Source organism: Falco naumanni, chromosome 2, assembly GCF_017639655.2.
Source record: "Falco naumanni isolate bFalNau1 chromosome 2, bFalNau1.pat, whole genome shotgun sequence".
In the NCBI taxonomy this organism is placed as follows: domain Eukaryota; kingdom Metazoa; phylum Chordata; class Aves; order Falconiformes; family Falconidae; genus Falco; species Falco naumanni.
In genome coordinates, this window is record NC_054055.1 from 5,178,076 (window position 1) to 5,202,745 (window position 24,670).

The 24,670-nt window shown below is 50.5% G+C and overlaps 1 protein-coding gene across 2 annotated transcripts in view; it reads right to left on the reverse strand.

Moving 5' to 3' along the window:
* The window catches only part of GDPD4 (glycerophosphodiester phosphodiesterase domain containing 4), a 39,313-nt gene extending 24,198 nt beyond the window's left edge, over positions 1 to 15,115 (reverse strand). Inside the window, exons 1-2 of one of the 2 annotated variants that reach the window (XM_040583459.1) lie at positions 15,002 to 15,108; positions 3,431 to 3,497 (exon numbers count right to left, since the gene is read on the reverse strand). The gene's annotated coding sequence lies outside the window, so the exon portion shown is untranslated. Of the gene's footprint in view, positions 1 to 3,430; positions 3,498 to 15,001 lie in introns of both variants that reach the window. The other variant, XM_040583458.1, reaches the window with a different exon arrangement.
* Positions 15,116 to 24,670: the final 9,555 nt, after the last annotated feature.

The following is a 24,670-nucleotide window of genomic DNA, read 5'->3' on the forward strand; positions in this document are numbered from 1 at the left end:
TACAGAGAAACATCATTGCCCAGCACCTCTTTAAAGTACAGAGACAGCCAGAGATATTTTTCTGTTGCATTAAAAAGTGCCATCGTATCCTTGAGTCCATACCAAACATGTTCAAATCCAGGCATGTCTGCTGCAAATTTGTAGCTTAGGACTCCCAATTTCACTGATTTATCTGATGTAATAACAGTCATTTAAGAACAAGAATGAACAATTTGCTGCACTATACAGATGGATGAAATGCACACATAAATTGTTTGCAAATAACTCAGAGCCCAGCATGTCTTTGCAGAAATCAGTGGATAAATCCTTGCAAACTGACACTTCCAAAAAACGGATCAGTTTGCAGAAAGCAAAAATAAAATGGAGACATAAGACACAAGTTAAAAATGAAATTATGCATCCCCTGTACCCTTTCCAAATGTCCCAGCCTATTGGAAGCTGGAGTGCAAGGAGACCGGATGGAAGTGAAACAAAAGGAGTTTTGACCACTACTAATTAAGCAGTGCCCAAGCGTGCCATGCACTCCTGAGACAGACATGTCTGCCCATCCAGGGCAGTCACACACTCTTAGATACGGTGGGGTCAAGCCCTCCCAGAAGCTCAGCAGTATCTGATCTTGGCACCAGCAGGTCACCCCATAGTAAAAAATTGATGCCGATCTCATGTGGCAAGATGGTGATCCTGCTCTTAAATTACCCAGAGCACGGATGGGGGGATGTGGGCATTATGCCACCGGTGAGCAATGCTGGCCGCAGCTGATCTGGCTGTCTTCATTAGCTGGCCTAAAGTATGCCTGGCATAAACCCAGCAATTACCAAGTTACTCCAGCCACGTCTTTTGAATATATTTGACCCTTCAGAGCTCTCACCAGAAGGGTGTCATGTGCCACGGGGTCACAGTATTTGTTACCTCCTATAAGGTTCCTTAAACCACGAGTTCCCCTCTCACCAAACCACAGCACCTGTTTTTGCCCAGCCCTTCTCCTTCAGCAACAGGAATTCCGGACACCGGACCAAACCCATTAGTTTCGCTGGCAGTGGGCCATGGGGTTTGTTACTCGCAGTCCTGGTGTAGGCACGAGGCTCACACATCAGTATGTGCTTATGAGCACACAGGATCTGACAGAACAGAGATTACTGAGACCTCGAAACACTGTCCACTCCATCTGGCTGGATCCAGCAGCATGTCAGGTGTTAAGTCTAGGTCTTAGTCTACCCCTCATGAAAATTGCCAGTGATGGAGATCCCACCAGCTCCCAGGACAAGCTACCTAACTAGCTTTACTATTAAAAGTTGGTGTGTAGGGATATGCGTGCGTGTGTGTCCCCGTGTCCCAGTGTCTGGTCTTCTGTGGTACAGTTTAAGCACATTACTTCACACCCTGTTCATGGTGGGTATAGAGAACAGCTTAAACTTTTCCTCTGTTACATACTTCATGTGTTCACATTTGGATGTCTCTCCTTAAGCCTTCTCTAGCCTGAACAATCCCAGATTTCCCCGTCTTTCCATGTAGTTCATGTTTTCCTCTCCTCAGAGTATCCTTGTATGGAGTCCACAGCCACCTGTTAATTGGGGTTTTCCTTACGTTTCCCATGGGTTTTGGCACACAGTGGCTGTAACAGGACTTGGTGAACAGCCCGCAGTTTCCCCAGGGTAGACCTGTTCACCCATAGCACAGGCCACTGGATCCTTGCAGCATCCAGTTTCTCTCATGTGTCAAACATGGTCTGGCCTCAGCCTTCTGAAGGCTGAAATAATTCACCCTGGGCTCACCCCCAGCGGCAAGGGAAAGGTGTTTTCAGCTTTATACATCAAAGCACTTCTAACATCATTATAATAAAGAATTTTGTTAACTTCTGCCTTGGTCTTTCCACACAAGTCACCTCTCCAAGCCCAGGGGTTGTTGGGGAAGGCACCCTTCATCTCAGAGGAGGCTGGGGAAGGAGGAAGAGAAGAACACAGCCTCCTTTCCACTACCACCTCCACGTGGGCCTCCCAAAAACTTCAGGCTGGTGAAACAAGAGCAAAAAACCTTTGTGTCTGGCATCTGCTGAATCCCCAATGACCCTGTTGTCCAAGATGTTTAGCAGTACTACTATGGCAGTTAGACCTCTCAGCGTCAAAGACCATAACCTGTCCCCTGCTTTGGGTTCTGGCTTCTGCCGGTGCCCCATCCATCCATTTCTCTTCCCCTGCCCTGCCCCTTTTCTTCCCAGAGACCTTTTCTCTCCTCTCCTATGCCCCAAAGGACAGAGCTACCTCACCCAGCTGCTCCTCTGCAGCCTGAAAAGGGCCAAAGCACCCCACAGAGGCAATAAGCCTGGACTCACATCTCATCTGGTTAAGCACAGATACTTTCTGACATATCTACACTCAAGTAAATGGAGATACGTTGGGCTGCACAAGACTATCTGGACTACTGAGGAGGTAGATGGTCGTTACAGGCCAATTGCTCTTAGCTACCCCAGTTATGCTACATTGAAGTTACAGTCTTGTTACTTTGAGAGGATTTCATAAGCTTAGGGCTTTGACGGCTGTTGCCACCAGCAGGAGAAGGTACGGCTGGAGCTCTTGATGCAATGCAGTGTTTGAACATACAGGGGACAATACAGTAGGAACAGCACAAACAGCAGAAGGAAGCCACTATGAACATGGTGCCACCCCTTTCCTTTTCTTTGGGATGCCAGTCCAGGGCTAGGCATTCATCACGGGCTCAGACCTCAGAGTCCTCAGCGCTCAAAGGGGACACCTTGTCCAAGAGCTGACCCCAAACAATGTCCTAAGGTCATGGTGGCACCCAGTCCTTGCCAAACCTTGGGAAATAGCACTTATGAAGCTTAAGTTTAGGCATCTGAGTTCATCAATTATGTGCCTAGAAAAATGACTTTTGTTTGTTTGTTTTAAATCCATAAAGATGGAGCTGTATAAGAAGGAACTCTTCATTCTCTTCCATCCTTTACCAGCATCTGCTTTTTCTCTGACATAAGGTGACTAGGGAATGAAAGCTACTGTAGCTGAAGTCCTCCTCTACCTAAAAGATAAAATGGCTATGCACAAAAGATCTTGCAGTCACCTGCCAGACCCTTCCAAAAATACGACCAGAAGTCGACAGAGACTAGAAAACAGGGAACCCAACAAACACATTATACCACGTCTGCTGGGATCAGCAAGCTCTCATCCAAAGCAGAAGCCACCCTGCCAAGTCCCAGATCATGACTTGACCCAAGGCTGCTCCTGCTCCCTCTGGGCATACAGGGCTCACCTAGCAGGTGGGAGACTTTGAGCCACTCTGCCCCACAGCTGTAGGGGACTGCTGGGTCTCTGCTGAGGAACGAAGCACAGATGCTTGAGGCACTAGACAAAAGGCAATGCTTGTGTGTTGATGCAAAGGCAAGAGTTGACAGGGATCAGGAAGACCAGGGACAACTCACCAAAGATTTGGGCCACTTCAGTCTGAAGGCAGTGGCTCCTAAGAGGAGCTCATCTCCCTCTGCAGCTCTGCAAGATGAAAGTATCTGTGCTGCATTTACACTGCACTGTTGCTAGTATCAGCAAACACTTCAGTGGTGACTCCAGAAGTCCAGAAGAAACTCCCCTTAGAGGTGACAAGTGCCACGTGAGGATAAGGAAGACAAAGGCAAATAGAAGGGCAGCCAAAAAGGTCCTTCTCAGCTCAAAATGTATACAGATCTCCAGGCACTCCTTTCTTCTCTTTGCCTGTGTCCTTCCACACAGGCATCACTCCTTCCCTTTTACCTCCACATCTTCTCCCAGGTGCCTGCCTCCAGGTGCCCCTCCCTGTGTTTAGATAATTGTGTTTAATTTAATGCAAGCTCCCTCCTTACAGCTCACTCACCTCTCAGGTTCTCCATGACCCTCCATCCCATGGTTTCATCCTTGCTCACAAATTACCAGCCAGAGCATTCAGAAGCCATAACACCTCTCCCAAGGTCTGACTGAATCTGAAATGCCTCAGACCACATCAAACGTTGAAATATTTAAATTTGAAAGCACTTGATCCTAGCAAAGATAATATCCCAGCATCTGGACCAAGCAACAGCATCACAGCATACGGTAGATGCAGAGGCCTGGAGGCAGGAGGTCTGCATCAGGGTTTGGAGCAGTTCAGTCATTGCCAGGACGTAGCAAGAGGCCTTACAGTACTTGCCTTCAGATTTGAAGCACAGCGCTCCTAAAATTTAGAGGTTGTCTGCAATCCCTGCCCATCTCCACCAGGCAAAGGTGAATGGATCGCGGAGGGAAACAGCAAACTCGAATCTATTCATTGCAAAAGCTGCAGGAGCAAAGAGCAAGTGGGAAAACATGCATCAGCAGGAGAGCAAAGTTTAGCACTCCTTAGCAAGCGAGCTGTGAAAGCAGTAACATACGTTTTTCAGCTCCATAAACCCGAGACACCTCAGGTCTTTCCCATGCAAACAGAGACTTTGTTTGCTCGCAGATAAAAGTCCCCATAGTGGCAGGCGGTTGGACAGGGCTGCTCATTTCCCACTGCTAGACAGAGAGTGAGGAAAATCATGAGATATAGCGCAGGGGGATGGAGCAGGAGTGGAAAAGCAGGAAACGTATTCAGCCACACAGCCTGAATGCAGAAGGTACTGCAAAGGGAGCTTGCTTGAGAGGCCAGTGCACAAGCGAAGAGAAAAAGCCCTTTTTTGGTGCTATAGGGCTGCGGCATTCATCTTTCAAGGGGTAAACAGGTACAGCAGCCCAATTTTTCATTGTCCTATAGCTTTTTCCTGGCTCCTTTTAAATATTTCTTTCCTTTCCCATACATCTACCCAGTTTTCTCCCATACAGTATCTGCAACATGTGGGCAGGGGGGTGCAGGCATCTTTCCAGATGTTACAAACACACTTCCCAGTCCACTGCAAGAAGAGAGTTGGAAAAAAAAAAATTACATAGGTACCAGGACCTATGTGAGGGACATGAAGATGGTCATTTCTCAGCACCTGAGCATGGCCAGCTTGCCCTGAGCACCTTGATGACTTAGGAAGGGAGCAGATAGGAGTGATGCCCACCTTGCCTATACCACCATTTCCAAGGGATTTGGAGAGAAAGGGAACCCCATGCTAGGGGGAAGAGGTGTTCTGAGCCTGATCTGAACCTCACCAGCCCCATCAGCTCCCTTGCGTGGAGATTTCTGGTGCCATCCCACCACTCTCTTGGGCATCGTTTCCTGCCCTTCCACATGGGAGTCTTCCACAGCATTGCACCAGCAGATGCAAAGGAGTGAAATCAACCTCCTGGCAAGCTGCTGGCTGATCACCATCACCACAAGCAGCACACAGATCTTGGAACTAGCCAGAAAAGCTCAGCAAAGAGCATCCCTTAAACTTGCATCTCTACCCTACCAGAGTCTACCCAGGGCTCTGGATCACAGCCTAGGCCGCCTTTTATTTCATCATCGCCTGCCTTCAGTTTCTTTTCAGGGAATTAATGAGGTTTAACACAGGAAAGGAAAAAGGATCAAATAAAATAAAGCTAGTCATAATCTCCCTATGATAGGGAATACACTCTGTATCTTTTTCTTTCCCTGGCAGATGATAATTATAATTTATCGCTAAGACTTCCAACAGTTTCTTTATAAGCCTTAATTATACCTTACTTCTGTGTGGGAACAGGGAGTGTGCAGACTGGGACAAACACGTGCAAAGCACATCTGACGAACCGATTAGCTGTTGGGTTTAAGGTGGAAGAACACGGCTGTTAGGACAAAGAAACGATAGAGCTTAACAACAAGGGATAGAGGGAACAACAAGCAAATGTGGCAGTAGAAGGGGTTAACAAGGTATAACTGTTCCTGCAACTGCAGAAACAATATTTCTCCATTTCATTCACCGTAGTACACCTCCAGGATGTGGTTTAAAAAGCTATGGGGAGGTGTCCACCCAAGTTAATGCCCTGTGTTTGGTAATACACCACCACACTTTGAACAGGCACAAATAATCAAGGTCATTTCAAACAAATTAACCTACCAATAAAGTCAAAATCCTGTACCCGTTAGGGTTGCACAGGGACTTATCCCCAACACAGAGGACTCTGTGCTATGGTCTGAAGGTCAGACATCCCACAGGAGCTGTGCTGGAAGTGGATGATGTGGCCTTCTCAACCGTCAGTCCGTCATCTATAATCACATGCAAATGCTGTAAGGCAAGATTTTCTGAGGCAGCCAGTTGATGTTGTGGGGTCAATTTGACAAGCCCTTGAGGAAACTCTGTGGCTGGGGATGAGTCATATGGGTTCGGTAACGCTGCTGCTTGTCGCAACACTCTCCAAACTATCACGCTGCAACAAGGTCTTTCACCATCTCGTACCACCATACTCTTCATGCCAGTCCCTCTGCTGCCTTCTCCTCACCTCATCCAGGGCATGTGTTCTCTTCCTCTCTCTCATTCTCTCGTGCTCTCTTTCTTCCTCCCTCTCCCTCTCTCTCTCTCTCACCTTCTCCCTCAGCTGCTCTCTCTTCATTGGCTCCCAACCACTTAACAGCACCAGCCACACCTGCACCTTATCTACATCAGCCAACCCACCGCCCCTGAAGCCAGCCCACAGCTGTATGTTATCAATGCTAATTAACCCAGCTGCATTCCTCTACAGCTGCTGGCCCCAGATTTCTACACAAACCCCTGCATGTTGAAGCAAGCCTCAATCCAAGGTGGGATCTATTCACCTTAAAATGAAACCAGACAGTGACCATGAGAATTTAGGGTAGAAAAGACACCTTAATCCCTGGCTTTGTTCCAGAGTGACCATCACAGGAAATAAATCTCCAAAGTTGAACCACATTTTTACACAGATCACTTTTTCCTCTCCCCCAGCCCTCCCCAAGAACTGTTTGGTGTCTCGCTACTCCTTCAAGGTATCTCTCTCAATAGTCTCTCACGTTGGGAGCATGTTTGTCCTCACTGTCCCATCCCCAGGGCTGACTCATCCACAACCATTTGCAGAAACCTTGCTTAATCATAATCATCATCATTAGAAATTACAGCTGGTTTTCTTCATCTTCAAAGCGATTTGCGGACTGCATTAACAAATGTGTGCCCAGGAAATTATTGGCCAAGCCTCAGAGCATTTACAGTGGATTTTATACAAATGCTTTCAGCTTCACGTGGAAACAGGCAAGCGGAAATCACCATGTTTTTAAAAGGGTCCCACGGTGCTACAATAGAGTTCCCCTCTCGCCTGCTAGGAGCAAATTGAGTGTTTTGAATAAAGCTGATGAATAGTAGCTTAACAAAAACAAAACAAACAAAAAAAAAGGGGGGGGGGGGAAGGGGTAGAGAAAGACTTTGCCATGTCTTTGGCTGGACTCAGGCATATTCCCATCCATTATTATTACTCAAACCTCCTGAAAGGGCTGTGTGGTTTCTGTTCTGCAGAGGTTTGCACACCACCAGCATCCCTCTATTCCAAGAAGCAAAAGCATGTGTCTAGCACAGATGGGGATGGTTTCAGCGAGGGAAGCTTTCCGTTGTCAGGGAATGGGACATTATTCCCAGAACATCTGTTCAGTGTGGTCTGGGTTTAAATTATTTTTGACTGATTGCTTCTTTGTAGAGAGGTTCACACTACCTACTTTCTAAAGAGGTTCCCCCCAGCCCACTCAGCTTTTCTTCTGGAAGGTCTTGCCCACCCTAACCGTCCTTGTGGAATGTGGCACCCCCCCCTCTTCCTTCTGGAAAGTCCCAACAGTCCCACACATCCTTCTAGAAACTTCCACTGCATCACTCGAGAAAAAGTGGCCACCTACAGCCACCAGCCCAGCAGGCTTGGTGGCCGTCAGGCCCTGCCAGCCTGGTGTCTCCGTGGTCTCGAGGACTAAAGCTGCAGCTGCTGCATCATGGAGGGTCCAAGAGATGAGTGGGCAGGAGGCCTGCCAGCCCTTGGTGCTATGAGGGAAGGGATGCTCCAGTCCCAAGGAGAGGAAGGGGTGACCCATGTCCAGCCCAAGGTGCTCTTCTAGTCCTCCACAGAAATGACTGCCGCCAGCTTTATTGATGGTAATGGAGGAGAGGAGACTCTGGCTGAGGATAGCAAAGCAATCCCACACTCCGACATCAAATGCTGACCCAAACACAGCAGATTTCTGTACTTTCATGTCTGTTTTCCATATTCCCCTCTGCACAAAAACATGGATAGGGTCCAGTTTGGCCATGGAAGGTCCTGAAAAACTCTGGCACGTCAGAAATCTCATTAAAAAAACCAGGCAAGGGGAATTCATCATGTTTTTTAAAGGGTCTCACAGTGCTACAGGAGATTTTCCCTCTCGAAAAGTAGATATTCACCTATATGAAATGGTTCAGGTTATGTGTTTTTCAAGAATTGCTTGCCTTGGGTGTATTCACATGGCTCTAGGTGTGAGAAAGCTCTGATCCAAGTGTTCTTGGGCGCACAGGCGCTTTCCCAGCATCACAGAAACGGGCACAGCACACAGGTAGGTTTGGCCCTTTTGGTGCCAGACCCATTAGCAGAGCCTTCCCTTTGTTTTTGACCCTGAGCCCCTTCATATAGCTGATATATAACCCATAAGCTTCAGTTATGGCTCCCCTTAGCTTAGTCTTGGGTTCCCCCACCGTAAGGATAGCCAGCCCTTTGGGGAAGCTGGCGTTCTTTCCCTGGGTAGTACAGGTGGACAGAGGCAGAAATTAGCCCCAAAAGGGATCAGGAGCAGCGACCTTCCAGCTGTGGCCAAACGGAGACCTTCCACCGCCCAGCCAGGTGTTGGTTCCAGCCAGCAGCAGCAAGGTGTCCATGTCGAGGTGTCATTTTACTGACCCAAAAAGGGTATCAGGGACATCAGCGAGCTCATACCTCCAGGTCAAGCCTGAAAATAAAGGCTCAACATGACCAGCTGGGGATGAAACACTGCTCCCCACACATCAGTAGGGACAAAAGGAGAAGGGAAGAGTTTTGTCTTCACCAGGCTAGTGGCAATGCAACATCAGCAGCGGCGATGTGCGCAGGCGTGCTCAGCCCAGCCCCGTGCAGCGCGTGGGGCACAGCTCTGGGCTTTGCCCCTGGGTGGCCCGCGGCTTTCTAAGAAGTTGCTCTCCCTCCATTGAAAAGCCACCGTGGGGAGGCAAAAAGTGCTTCCACGGCTCAAAGCCTGCCTGGGGGGGAGGAGGAGGAGGAATAAATCCCTTGCAAAAGAAAAAAAAAAAAAAAAAAAAAGGATCTCGGAAAGGGGGGAAATATTTCTTTGAAGATAAATCCTACTTTGTGCAATTCAGCATGCCCTGGCTTGGGTCCCTCTCTTCTCCCGTGAATGCCTAAGTGGCTCTTTGTGCCCTGCTGTTAAGGGGAGACAAGGAGATTGGGACGCAGTGTGGGGGACCCTCTCTGGCCCCACAGCCCCACCAAGGGCAGCTCACCGCCGCAAGCATCATCTCCAAGGGAAGACTTTGTCCGTCAGCCAAGAAAGGGAAAGAAAAGAGGTTTGCAGATCGCATACCGGCGCCCAGCAGCTCTGCAGAGTGCTATTCAGCTGGGACAAAGGACAGGGGCCCTGGATGGCCATCATGCCGAAGCCCCCAGCACTGGCCCTCCCCCAAGCTGCCAGTGTTAAAAGTTAAGCTTTGGAGCAAAATACCCCTGCAAGGAGGGGAGGAAAAGAGAGGAAAGGACATTTTCCATGCCACCAGCCGAAGGTTTCTCTGTTTAGTTATCTGCAGTATCCAAATGCATCAGGGCTGGCCCAATTTTGCCTTTTAAGAATGTGGTTCTGCTGTTCCCAGAGGAAAATCCTTTCTAGCTAATTAAACACTGCCACATTTCTGCATAAGCCATCTCACAGAGCTTTTGAACCCACTTCAGAGCAAAAGGATAGTCGACACACAAGATCCATGCTCAGACCCCCTGACCTAACACCAACCTGCGGATGCAGCGGGGCCATCACCCACAGCCTCAGTTTCCCAACTTCGGTTGTGCCAACAGCGTGGCAGGAGCAGCAGATGATGACTGTACAGCTCATTTGATTTCTGTCCATCTGCTGGTGCAAGCCATGGAATCTGCTTAACAAGGCAGAAAGATCAGTATAGACAAGCCATGGGAGGACCCTTGTGGGACCTCCTCAGAGCTCAGGACACCCAGTACAGTCATCTCTGTTGGACCAGTGCCTGGCAGCACTCACATCCCAGCAGTTTGGAAGAAGGGAGCAACGTATTTAGTTGCAGAGCTTGAGGTGGGTTGGACTCATCTCCTCCATGTTTGAGTGGTCACCCTGAGCTCCTGGTACAGCCAGAGAAGAGAAATGGACCCTTCATCCAAGGGCAGGTGTCTAAATAAGCCAGATGAACTGTCCCACACATGTCCAAAGTACCAGGGCACAAACCAGCCCAAGACAAAGGGGATTACATCACTCAAACCCAGAGAGCCCAGTTCGACCCTGTGACCCTTCCATCTCACCGTCGAGACACCTCTGTACCTTGGGCTTCGCCAGCTGCCTTGGTATGGGCACCCAAGCCCATGGATACTTGGAAGACCCCCCCATAGAAAAGCTCAGACCAGGCAGACATCAGCTAATGGTATGAAGAAAGTGTTTCCCAGCATCAGGGAGAGCCAGGCACCACCAAGCACATGATGGACCTTGCCCTGCTCAGTTTTGCCCAGCTCAGTTTAGCTCCTCTGGTGCTGGGAGCCAGCCCTGGACATCTGTGCCTGAGCTGAGGCATGAGGGCTCTGTGGTTACAGCTGGCAGCAGCAAACATGCACCAGCTCAGTGCCAGGAGCCAGCAGTGAGCCTCTGATGTCCCATATAGGCTCTCCTGACACCAGCCATGGTGGCACTTCCAGATGACAATATTTTCTGGATCTTTGTTGAAAGCCCTTCTCATCTATAGATCATGGTTTGCTTCCTTCTAGCCCACCGTACACCTGTTTCCAAACAAGGGTTTCTGCCACTTGCATCTCACCCCCCTCGCCATAGGGACACAGGTAGTCAGGGCCACTTCTCGTCATCCAGCCAGCAGCATGGAGAGGCCAAGGCCACCACTTCCAAGCGGTTGTCTCCCCCTTGGCTGTGGGTTTATCCCTGCTGCTGTACAAAAAGCAGCCACAGAAGTTCTCCATGCAGAAGTCATGGGGACCACAGAAGGTCCCATGGGTAGGACCACATGGAAGACAACAACAGGCTTATGGAGAGCTGTAGTTCCCAACCCTGTAGTGCCTCATTTTCACAGAAGGGCCAAAAAAATCATCCACCAAAACAGCATTCACTGTGAATTGCAGAGGAATATGGGAGAGGCTCAGCTTGGTAGCAGGTTGCCAGCTGGCAGCAGGGAGGGAATGAAGAGGTCACAGTGGTAAAGCACTAAGATTGGGGATGGATAATCTGGGGGATGGAGAAGGTAAAAGGTTTGGTGTCATTCACCTGTGTTTCTTGCAAGAACTGGCTTTTACTCAACAAAAAATTATTAAAGGCTTTGCAGGGAGAGAGAGAGAGCACTTAGGAGAGAGCCACCATGACCCCACAGAACCTTTCTGTCTGCTTTAAGGCATGAATCAATTAAAGCAATCATGGAGCAAAGGTTAATCAGTAGCAAGTACATCTGAAGAAATAAGCAGTCTTTTAAAAAGGAATTGCTCTTGCCAGTTTCCCCTCTCCTGCCTTTTCTAAAGTGTCTTTTATTTCTCCATTTCTGGAGACCTTCCCAAATAAGTTCAGTGATTAAGAGCAGCTGCCGAAAGGACCGGACTGAATCGGTGGTGGTAGGCAGGGTGGTGGGAGCAGAGAGGACCAGACCCGTAATTGTCACAGAGGCTCAGTGCTGTACAAAAGTCTTAGGGATTGAAAACCTCCCAGGGGCTGCCAGCCTGTTTAGAACAGATGGAGGCTGGAGAAACAAGGAATTGCCCACAGTTGTGTTGGAGAGCAGAAGAAATGAAGTGGGAGAGCAAGGAAGGGACTGACTCCAAACCATTTCTACATAAGCAATGAGAGTCCAGCCTGAGTGTGCAGGCGTACAGTGATGCTTCGAGCTGCTCCCATGCTCTGCCCTGTTTGCAGATATGATCTCCTTTCTTCTTGCACCCAACAGTGGCATTGACATCAGAACTGTCCCCATAGGCAGCTGCCAGAACTTCATTCACACGTGTACAGATTCCCCCACTCAGCCCTGCCTTACCTCCCTGCCTGCTGCTGTCACACAGAGCACCACCATCACAGTTAACTTCTTGCCCTTGCCAGCTTTCCATGTGAGTGTTGACTAAAGAAAAGTGTTGGCATGCTGTGGTGGCCCCAAGAGCCTTCCCTTGGCACCAGATCTACAGAGGATGAGTCCCAGGACAGGGTTCCTCATCTCTTTCTTGCTACAGCATCATGTACATTTACATGGACTACAACTGCCCAACCACCAGAAAGGACCTGGGGCAGGACCATGGAGAGTCCATGCTGACCCTGAAAGCAGGTCCTCATCATGCTTAACACAGCATCTTCCCTGAGACCACCACAAAGACTAGCAAGGCAAACAATAACAAAACAGTAGGACCGGTATGAGACCAGGACATGAGCACATTCAATCTGTCCAACCCTCTAAAGTATCGCTGTTTCTTCTTCCTTCCTTTTTCCTGGAGAGGACAAGAAACGCAGCAGATGCCAATGTCCTGCTGGTGGGGAGAGCCACAGGGAACATGGCCCAAGGTCACCCTCTGTTTACTGGGATCTTATAAAATGCCAGCCCCTCAGCCACCAAAAAGCCATGGGTCCTCCTTGAATGCTGCTGGGAGAGCAGTGTCCAGCACATGAAGAACAGGGTGAGGACAAGATGCTGAAGAGATGAGCATCTGCAGGCAGGCTGCTCAGCTTTTGCGCAAGGTGTCCGTAGCTGGAGCAGATGTGGAGCAAAGCTTGTACTGCCCTCAGGGCTCATCCTGCCATGAAAGCATGGTCCAGGGTACATCACAGGTCACGTCTCCAAGCTGCTCTAGCCATGCTGGCTCCCTTTCTTTCCCCCCAGTATAATCTGGAGCCCAAAGGATCTTCCCAACTGCTTATCCTATCTGCTCTTCTAAAAGGTAGCTCAAGACCCTCATTTATGGTACACCACAGAGGTCTCTGGGGCAGTTCTACAAGCCAAACCACAGGTGGTCACTCCAGGACAAGGTACAGATCTCCTCGTTCAAAATATCCCAGGAGACGTGGAGTTAGGTTCGGTCTCAAGCCAGGCTATTGCTGCAGAGCTCCCTCCAGCCTGTCCCCCGTGCAAAGCCACCGAGCTGGGACTTTGCCACGGGGCAGGATCTGTTCCACACTGCAAGGAGGAAGGAGCACACGTGTCTCAGCTGGTGGGCGGTAATTTCAGAAGCCATTTGCATGCACTGAGAAATGTTTGCTGAAGGAGGGCTTCTGGGGTCTCACACAGCAAGGAAATGAAGAGCACGTTCTCAAAGGGCCACAAACTCGGGAAGTGGGGGCGAAATGCTTTTTCTTGTATTTTGGCTGATACTTCATCACACTAAGTACAAGTGTATGGTAACAACTTGCACAGAGGCACTTTGTAAGCTGCAGGTACTCTCACAGCAACCTACCGCCACCAAATTTCAAGAATGGCATTTTCATCACCAGAAAAGACACATAAAGCTCCAAAGATCAGTCACCTCCTCGGTCCAGCATCATGGCATAAAAATGTCACAGGACTGGTTGTGAAACCCAGCTTTGTGTTTCTCTGCAAAGATTTCCAAAAAATTGCCCTGGAAATCTTGCACACTTTTTAAACGTTTCAATAGCAAAATTGGAAAGGAAGTGACAGCTTTGGCTCCCACATCCAGAACATTTCTTTAATTAAAATCCAGCTTGTCCCATGGTGCATTATGGTTATTGTTGCTGTTGTTAGTTTGGGGTTTTTTGTTGTTGTTGTTGTTAAATGTAGTTTAAAAGCTTTGAGCAGCTGTAGGAAATTATTTTTTTCTCTCTTGCCTTTCCACCTGGTATTACATGCTGGAGAATAAGTCCTGAGAGATGTTATACTGTGAGGTCGGGATTCCCAAAGCAAGCATAAAAGTGAAAAGGAGGTGATGTACACCACGGGCTGGACCTCCAGCTAATGAAAGTTTGCACTACCCAACCCCAAAACTGGCCTGGTGCCAGTCCCCAGGTTCATATCAGCTGAGCACCCAACCCTGAATTAAAATTCACACTTTCCTAGAAGTGAAAATTCCCCCTTTTCACTGCTAATTATGGATATGCCTTCAAATCATGTGGAACAATTCAGATAACGGCAGGGCCAGATCCTGCTTTCGGCTGCAAACTGAGCTGTGCTCCAAACAGTTATCCATCAAAACTCCCAGGGTGACGTGCAGCGGCAGGGCAATTGATGGACCAGAGGGTTTGTTCCAGCCTTTCCAACCTGGTCCTGATTATTTACAGCTGTTCCCAGATGTTAGCCTTTCACGGGTTATTTGTTCCTGAGTCAGCCTCCCCGTTCACATGCTAGGCAAGCTCAGAGGAAGAAAGAGAGAGGCTCCTTTCTCCCTTTTACTATGGAAACAGCCCTTTATCCCAAGAACTGCAAATGCTTGGCCACTGTTTCCCTCCCGCCACTGCCCCAGCTACAGCAGCCCCACCAGCCACCCACCACTCACATCTCATCCCAGCTCCCGTTTCTCCCCTCAACAGGTCAAAGCCAACTCATCTGGTGCGGACCCCGAGAGTGAAGCCAGACTGCCAAGCGCCTTCTCCTCCCCAGCAAACCGCCAGGACCACCCACCACTCACAAATCACCCCCTTGGCTCCCCTTTTGTTACCGGCTCTCCCTATTCTCCAGCACTTCAGGCTTTGTTTCCCACTGCAATCCAGGCAGGAGCCGGGTCAAACTCCCGCTGTCGCATCCCCAACCAACACACTCAAAAGTCCAAAGTAAAAAGGGAAAAGTCAAAGAAACCCCCCACCACAGTGCTAACTTTTAGGGCAGGCAGGAAAGAGCAAGAAGAGGCGCATTTCACAGGGCAGGAGCATCTTTAAGGGTTCGGAGAGAGGAGATAATTACCTCGCCGGGACGCTCATGGAGGGGTTATTTTTCCTTTCTGCCGCACTTGGGTTGCTGTGTCCTTTGCTTGTGACACTCCGGGGCCCGAATGGTGGCACCGCTGTGTGACACCCAGTATTAGAGAGGCTGCTGAAGCCGTCCCTCCCACGGTAGGAGGGGCCACGGGAGGCTTAATAAATTCAGTCCCCAAGGCTGGAAAAACTAAAATCTGATGATGGGATGCGGGCAGCTGCTCACTGCGTGGCTCCAGGAGGTGCCAGGGACTTGCGGGCAAACCTGGCCCTGATTCACTCATCTCACACCTAGAGCAGGAGAGGCTGGCATGCAAATCCTGCCTTAGCAGAATTAGGTGTGCAAAGGAAGGGGTCTGAGGAAATATCCCAAAGGAGATTTGGGCAAAACGTGTCATCACCAACCCTCAGAATTAAAACTCCGGAACACCCTCTGTGAAAATGCTTCTCACAGCTGTAAGCCCCAGGCGTGAATCCACTGCACCAGATTTCTGAGCAACCCTAGATGCAAACCCTGCTTATTTTACTTATTTTTCACACAGTTTTGTGCTTTAATATCTAAATCCTATTAGAGACATAACTTCTTTTGGCGAGGGAGAGGGAGCAGGTCAGTACAACAAAAGCAGTTTGTGTGGTTGTATTTTGTAATCTCCAGTGCACCCTGGACTCTCAGAGAGGCAAAAATCCCACCGTAAAGTTTCTCGGGTTAGGGAGCTGACAGCCTCACACCACTCCTCCTGCTCCTAAAAACCTCTTTGCTGCGTGAGAGGCAAGAGCAACCCCCCTACAGCCCCCAAGCACTCTCTGAAACGCCACTGCTGCGGGCGTTTTGGCCCTGTGGTCTCTCCCACTGGGATTTTTCTCGTTGGATGAAAAGATGGATCAGAGGGTCCCTCAAAAGCAAAATCAGCAAACCGCCCTGGCAGACAGAGAGGGGAAGATGAGGGCAGACACGATGGCCCCGCAGCTTTTTGGGGCAGCTGACATTAGAAAGAGAAACTTTGAATCAGCAGGTGAGCTATAGAGACGACAGCCTGGTTCACTCTGAAAACTAATGATGAGCAACAGGCATATAAAAGTTCCACTTTAAAAGCAGTATTGCTAATCCTTACTTAGCACTAGGTCCTAAAATAGCATCATCTCCCTTTGGAATTGGAATATTATATAACTGTGGGACCCGCAAGGTATGAAGGTAGAAACAGCCGGTTTTATTACTGACTGTCTCCCATCTCAGCTTAGCTGGCTGGCCTGAAGAGGCTTGGGATTGTGTGTGAGCGTCTAGAAATATTATCTGTTTTATGGTCTGGTTCCTGGGAACCTGATAAATAGAGCAGGACAGGGTGAGATTAAGAATGCTGATGGCACTGATGAGATGTAGGAAGATGCAATAGCAGCTTTTCCAGGTACCTTGCAGGTATAATCTCCCGGGTTAATCCACTGGATTTTTCTCCTTATATATTTGCGGTTGTGCTGAGCCCAGCTTCATCACGGAGCCACGCTAAGGTCCTGAAGGCCCGTGCCCAGGGGCGGCATGGCATGGGGGTGGCCTGGCAGGTCTGAGGAGCAGCGGAGAGCCCAGAGAGCCTGAGAGCTTTGCTATGTCTTTGAAGCCAGCAGCAAGGTCTGCACTCCCCAAAATACCTTCCGAAGGGCTTCCCTGTCATCCTTGTCCGAGCTGCCTTGCTTCCAGCCGCTGTATCCTCATGGCATGGATGAACTCCAAGGAGTACGTGGGGGATAAGGGCACAGGGTTGAGGAACATCCTCAGCACTAAAAAGCTCCCTGCAGTGGAGGGAAGAGCCCTGAAAAATTAAAAAAAAAGGTCATTTAAACCACAACCATAGCCCCACCTCTTAACAAGCAAAGAAAATCCCAAATATCCCTGTTCTCTGCCCGAAAATAATGCCGTGGTTTTGCCACCTTCTGGGTACAGAGACACAAAGCCTTCAGCGCTGCAGTTTGCTCTGCAAACACCTGGCAGAGGACTCACCAGCCGAGCAGAGGTTGCTCTGGGTTCAGTATCTTCAGCTCAGAGTTCACCCGCTTATCTCAACGGCCAGACCCTCGCCGGTGCCCCAGCGCGGCTGGCAGCGGGCAGGGGAGGATCTGCTGGAGCCCTGCCACTGGAGAGCCCAGTCGGGGGGTTGTGAGCCCGTAAAGAAAACGCCTACAGGGAACCGGTGCCCTACAGCCCCTCCCCCGAGGATATCAGTGGGGCAGGTCAACCTTGAACCCTGCTGAGTTTCGCCTCTGTTTGTGTCAGGAGAAGAAAGCCAGGGGGGAAATGGCACAAACAGGGAGCGGGGATGGTCCCCCTGCCCAGATGCCGGACACAACATGGAGTATTTTGGGGGGGAATACATATGGTCACATCCTCCCACACTAAGTACTCCCCAGGCTGGGACATTTGCCTCCTTGCAAAGCCCTGCCTTGGCAGCAGGGAGGGGCCGGTGCGTGTCCCCCTGCCCAGGCTGTGCTCGCACACCGTCCCACCTGCCGCACGGTTGCACAACGAGCTGCTGCAGAGCCTTGAGAGCAGGTGACTCATGCAGGTAACAACGTCCCCACAAGATTAATTACAGAAACGGCACCATTTACGGCGTTGGCGTTTCCAGGAATGATAAGGGAGTTGCGGGGCTGGAGAAGGAGGAGGTGACCTGAAGTGATCCAGACTTCTCCCGGGGGATGGCAGCGTGCTGACACAGACCCCACAGCCATGGGCGAGTATCCCACAGTAAAGCAGAAGTGTCAGTCAGTGGAGGCACAGAAGGTAGGCTGGGGGGAGAAAGGGGGCTCGGGCAGCTCCAAGCCCCTTCGTAAGAGAGCCGAGATGCCTCCAGAGCTGCAATGTGCAGCATGTCAAAGTATAAAGATGCTGACAGCCAGCTTCTCTCTGAGCCCCGGGGGATGACGCTGCAGCAGGGGTCTCTTTCCCCATCTCCCAGCCTGAACCCTCTGACACACAGCTCTGAAACGTCAACAGCCAGGGAATCCATCAGCCCCCTCTGCCACGAAGCGCTGGTGTGGCAAAACTCAGGGTAAAGCAGAGGCACCGTGCAAATGGGGAGCAGCAGCTTTTGCAGGATGCTGGCAAGCCTCCAGGGAAGCCAGGGCCTGACCCTGCTCTTGCACCGTGGGATATCTCCTTCATCATTGTTTCTGAGGCTGCTTGGATTGATCAGACTTATTTTTAAGCCCGCGTGCTCCCAAGGAATGCTGCTGTCCCTTCCCAAGTGACAGCAGCGGCTGTAAATAGCGGTCGTTGAATAAAGCCCATCGTGTTGTGCCAAAGACTCCAGTTTCTTCTGGAGTGTGCAGCCTACCAGGTGCAAAACTTAATCCAAGCGTCAGAATTTAAACTCAAAATAATCAACTCAGGCAGGCAAAATCGCCAGGCAATTTCCTCTCCTGAGTCCTGGTGCTCAGAGTGGGGCTCTGAGCATCGTTTCTGAGTGAGCTGCATCCCTCAGGCGGGCAGCAAGGGAGGATCAGATGGATTTGTGCCCCCCAGGCCAAATGTAAGCCGCGTTGTGTGGACGGAGGGCAGCCACGGGACCTTTCACATCACCCTGCAAAGCAGCCGGCAGCCGTAAACTCTCTGCCTCTCACAGCTGTTTCGGCAGCAGCTCCGCTGCCGGCGCTCCCACGGCAGGGCTGGCTGCTGCTAGCACCATGGACCGGCCGATACAGCGCTGTACAAAGAGGCGGAGAGGTGGTCCTTGCTCTTCTTCTCCCATGTTTTATGGCTGTCCTTCATGAAACAGAATTGGTTTGTTCTTGGCAGAAATCAGGGAGTTGCAGTGTACCCGGGAGGATGCAACTCGAGTTACCCCCAAGGGCCACAGAAGTCTTAGAGGGGAAAAGCAGATGCAAGGACCAGTGGTGAAGAAGAGGGTCCAAGAAACCATCCCTTGGCCAAATGTTTCTGCACCCAAGCACCATAATATGGCAAATGGTATGGGGGCACCATGAGGGATGTCAGGAGCGAAGCATGTTCACGGTTTTGTTTTGTGAGTGCATGGGCAGCTGCTCTGTGCTGTGCTGCCTCCTCCTGCCTTACCCGCTCTGGTGGGTGAATCTGGAGGACCACTTTAGCCCCTTCCCTGATGGTCCCTCCCCCCAGGGTGGTAGGGACACCCTGCTGCTCCTCAGTGGGGATGTCACAGTGGGGAGGTCCCCAGCTACCCCAGGGTTATAAGCCACATGGGCCACCCTTCAGGGAACTGCACAGCGTGTGATGCTCCTGACCCCCAACAAGTTTTGTGGGGACTCCAAGCTGATGCTCCATTTTGGGTCAGAAAGGTGTTTCCCACCACTCAGGCTCTTAAACCCATTCTGTGCCCCACGTCTCCCAGCCTGGGCCATGATGCTCGTGCTGCAGCTTTGTCACCATGGAGCCTCTTGGGTGACACTTATCATCACCAGGATGAGCCCAGAGACTTCACCAGGTGCTTTTCACCCTTCGCATGAGTGGGTGGCCCAGGCAAGCAGAGCCACACTGGCCAGAGGGAGCCACCATTGATGAGACATCCCTTCCCCAGCACCCTGACGCAGGTGGTGGCATTGCTAAAGCTCTTGCACCTGCCTGGGAGCACCCAGCCCACCCTCTCTGGTGCAAGGGGAAAACCGAGCTGGATGGTGCCTGGTGTGGGGACACCTCCATCTCTCACTGCCCCAGCATTGCCACTGGCCTCACCTTGGTCCTCCCCAGGCTGGGACCTACCTGCCAGCTTCTTCATGATGGTAAAGGAGGTGGGACAGCTGACAGTGTTCCTGGTTTGGGTCTGAGTTTTCCAAAGCTGGAGTGTTCTGGAGTGTCTACAAAACACAGAGACCTTGGTTGAGGGGTGGGGTTACAGCCTGGCATATTTAGGACAAGTGGGGAATAGAAGAAATGGGTGGATGCTTCCCACTGCAGGGATCACCATCCAGGCAGCCGTGAGCTTGGGGAATGGAAAGGAGTGGGGCTGGGGGAGCAGTTTGCCCCCCAGCTCACTGCCCTCTGGTGCCAGTCCAGCCCCCCAGGAGAAGCCTCTGAGTATTCCAGCCCTTCACCAGTGAGAAACCAGAGGGCTGTTACCTGCCCACTGCCCCTCAGAGCTTGATCCGGGCACATGTGAGTCCTGGACACCATTACGTGGCCAGGAGGGCTGTGACCTTGACTGCCAGAGGAGCTGCTAGCCCCAGATTTATGCAGTCAGTGGGTTTGGGGCACAAGGTGTGGGGTGAGGGACAGGTCCTGGTTCACTTCACCCATGGCTGTGTTCTGAGGGGACAAGCCCCAGCTCAGCAGTTCCTCCCAGCTTCCCTCAACCCTGCCAGCCATCATGGCACAGCGGTGAGATGCCTCTTCCCAGGCTTAACCAGTACGTCAGCGCAGACCTGGCCCGCCAGAAGGCCCCACCAGACCCAGGAGAAGCACGGTGGTGCCTGCCAACACCCACCCTGTCGGTGTGCACAGAGGACCCAGCATCAGGGACCTGTGTCGTAATGGGAGCAGAGGGCCTGTCCTCGATGGCTCACGCGTGACCGTTGGAGGGACAACGTTTGCCACAACACCCAAGTGCAGATAGTAACTTAAAAATGAGAGGGGGGCAGAGCTGGAGATGGGTGATGGCAGGGGAACGGGCACAGCGGGACACCAGATCCCGTGTCGTGACCATCTCCTTATCCCTGCTGGTGCGTGCCGGCTGCCCTCACCTGCATCCTCCGAAAGAAACATAAAAAGGGTGGGTTTTTTTTGTTGCTCTTGGAAACTGAGCAACAAAAGGGAACGACTCTCCCGTGCAGCTGCCGGGAGAGGGCATTACAGCCCCAGGAATGGGGAAGCATCGCCCAGGAAAGCCCAGCGAGCTTCCTGCTCGCAGTGTTCAGGCTGCAGATCCTCCAAAAAGATGAGCTTGGGAACCGAAACTTGGAAGTCTTCTGGGTGCTTCTGAAAGTGAGGGACCCAGTAAAAGCACCATCTGCACGGGGTGTTGCCGTTTGCCCCGCAGCGCGTGACACGGAACACCTCTTTTCTGTCGTACCTACCAGCGTCTTGCTTCTCCTACCACTAATTCCCCCATTTTGCTCCCAAATAAAGCAATATCTTGCAGTTACACAGCGAGCAACTGCTCCCATCAGGATTTAGCTGCCAGCTTGCCGTGCCTGCCTCAGACCTGAAGCTGCGTGTTCCCCAGAGGTTCTCCCTGTCTGTTGTCCCCAGCTCCCTCCCTGTAGATCAGCTGGTCTAATGCAAGGTATCACCTCTCTCTGTGAAGCAGGAGCTAAGAGGACAGGGCACTAAATTCAGGGATGAAGAAAGTAAAATTTTATAGACCTGGGGGAGGTGCCACAGAAAAAGCAGTAACTGCACCTGTAGCCTCAGGATGCCCCTCTGAGATCATCACACTGGGGCTTCCCTCCCACGCAGATGGAAGAAACTGAGGCATTGGGAATAGAGAAACCAGGACACCTTGACCAGAACCACTGCAGAAGCTCATCTCCTGTGCCATGGGTCTGCCTTCCCACACGCAGCTGAGTGGGTCCTTCCTTTTCTCTATTTAAAAGGTGCCACCACAAATCTGCTTGCAGACACAGGAGCAGCTGAGGAAAGCACTGCTGAACATCCCGTTCTGCCAGTTTGGACCTCAGAAAGGCACCTGCAATGGACAGGCACCAAGGTTTGAAAGGGTGACCTGGCCTGGGCCAGCCTTGTTAGGAGCTTCCCAAGTGGAGATGCATTGAGACCTGTTTCATAGAGATGTTTGGTTAAAGGCTGAAATCTTCAGAATTATTTATCAGACTCCAAAACTGATTCAGCCATCAAAAAACTCTCCAATAATAATTTATTTTTAAATTTGGTTATAAATTACCTTTGAGGAAAGCTCCCTAGGGCTCTGAAGAGCCTTCAGATGGGTTGCACTTCACTGAAATCAATGCCAACCATTTCTTAAAGCCTTGAAATCATTCATTGTCCAACATCTCCCACCCCCAGAAGCTGCTGGACAGTTCAACCAAATTAATCTCAAGGGAAGAGGCCTCCAAGACAGAAAGTTCTCCCCAGAAACCATGGAAAATGGTAGCTAGTTAGAAACAGACTGTGCATCCTCCACAGGGGAAGAGGTACAGCCATCAAACATCAACCCAGCAGCATTTGTACATGCACTCTTGGGGGTATGTTACCAGGAGCATAAGTTTTCCTGGTACCCTCCTTTGTGAGGCTTCAGAGGAGGAGGAGCAGGTGGTGGTGGCTCAGTTACATTTCCTTTCTCTAATGCGACAAGGACACCCCATGTGGGATGCTACCACATCACTGCAATCCCAGCCAGCTGGGCTGTGATGTTCCTCTTGCACGAGTGATGGGGCTCCTCATCTTTGCAAAAAAACAAGAGAGATGGGTCTCTCCTCTGGCTTTCCTGAAAAAGAGCTGTTGGAAAGTAGTCTTCAGCTAGAGCATCTGTTCTGGGCAGAGAGGATTTTATGAAGTAACATCAATTGCCTTATTCAAGTTGGTTAAGTCCCCCGTTCAAGGTGTTCCCTTTTCTTCCAGCATCCTCTCTACAATCTGGCCGACCACCCAGCTGAACTTGCGAGAGCTTGGCAAAGCTCCTCACTGCTCCTCACCCGGAGGCTGACCTCAGAAAGCCCTCTCAGCACTGGGTTGGGTTTCTCAGACTTCAGAGTAAAACACCCAGGTCGGACGTTTTACAAACAGGAGATGAACTGCAGAAGGGAGGGGGGGTGGCACAGGTGTCCTCCCAAAACAAGTGATGTTCCTGCACCCTCCTGCTACAAAGCATTTGTGTGAACCAGTATGTAGGATGATAAACTCCTGCTCTTGTCAGCCTCATCCTACCGACCATGCAAGAAAAAGTGATGCTGGGGAAGGTGGTTGTAGGTATCTATCCCAAACCCTCCCCTGATTTCCTCCTCTGTACCAGGAGCCTCGGGCACCAAGCTCTACCTGGGGGGAAACCGAGCACCCAGCAGGCAACGATGTCCCTTACCAGCCGCTTCCTCCTCAACCTGTGATCTAGATTCTGCTTCCAGACTAATGTTTATCAGGCCATTAACTATGCCCAAACAAGTTAAAATAAGTCATAAAAAACACACTTGCTGCAACAGCTTTTAGTGTAGTCGCTTTGCTCAATCAAATAAGATCTGATTAATCTAAAATCTAAAATAGGTCAGAGAAACACAACCCCTCCTTTAAGCGTCCCCACTCATCTGTACTGTCACTGTGAGGGTCACTGCAAGAGACTTCACAGCAAGCGAAGGAGAACCAAGTAATTAATTCCGGTTTTACGTAAGGTTTCAATTTTATTTTTAAAAGGGCTGAACTGACCTCACACATTAAACAAACCGGGCACTACAGGAGAGTTACACCAAGACAGTATGAAGAGAAATGCATTATCTAGCTGATTTGAAAATGGCAACGTCCCCCGTATTTCCAGGTGGGACGCAACACAAAGACGTCTGCCAACAGGTGAAGGCTGCAGTCAGGAATCAGTAGGCGCGGAGAAAAAAAAGTCTTCTTTATGAACACGAGAGCAAAGCCCGGCAGCTGCTGACACGATCCCAAAGCAGTGCTGAGCGTGAACAGACACTGTACTGATGCGGCCAGGCGAGAGGGAATGAGCCGCCTGTCATCCACAGAAGCCTGCATGAGATTTGCTTCTGCTGTTCCACGTACCCCTGAAGACTTGCCTCTCTCTTCAGTTCCTTGGCACATCAAGGCCATCTCGTCCGTTCTAGCTCCTACTTTCCCTTTTCAGCTGAATTTTGTCATTTTTGCAAACCTCCTGGGTTAGCTCCAGCGCTCTTGGCACGGGCTGTGACTCAAAGCCATATTGCTGCTCCAGTCTCCACTTCCAGCACCTTTTCCTCTCCCAGGCTCCTTTCTGCTCTCCTCCTTCAGAGACAGCAGCCTTGAGATGCAGCAGGCCGCTGTGGCACTCCCTGAATTTCCTCAGCGATTGTGTCACTGAGATTTTAGCCTTTGCTTCATCCTACCCCAGCACCCCTTGGACCAACACCATCTTCTTCTGTAGCATTTCACACCACTTCTCTGCAGGTGTCCACTTCGGCAGCGAGTTTCTGTCCAGCTTCCACCTGTATTACAGTTTCGTTACTGTTGGCTATTCTCTGTCGAAGTTGTCAGCTGCTTCTCCAAGATCCCACCTTCAACATTGTGAGCTGTCATCATCAAATGATGAGATCTTAAAAGCCATATGTTTGATCCAGTTGGGCTTACGACCCCAAAATACATCTACAGGCTCTCCATTACGGTTAAGAAGCCATTAAAAAATCTCGTTATTTTACGGTGGCGAGACGAATGGGGAATCAGACGTCACCTTTTACAATTTTAACATTGAAGATGATGCCATCCACTGTACAAATGGATTATGCAAGCTCTTAATTAGGAATGAGGTTCAAACAAGGACTTCGATCTGGACCACTCTGACCGTCAGCCAGGGATGGGAGGCCTTAAGGAAGCAGTTACCTGCTTACAGACCATTGCAGTCCATTCTTGCACAGCTCTTTGCTGCAAATGTGCCCTACTTACACCAGCCTGCCACATTTTGAGAGACAGATGGATTAGGATACTAACAGAGATCTCGGCTAAGAAGCAACAGCCTTTTACACACCTCACATTCCTGACCAAGCAACGTTT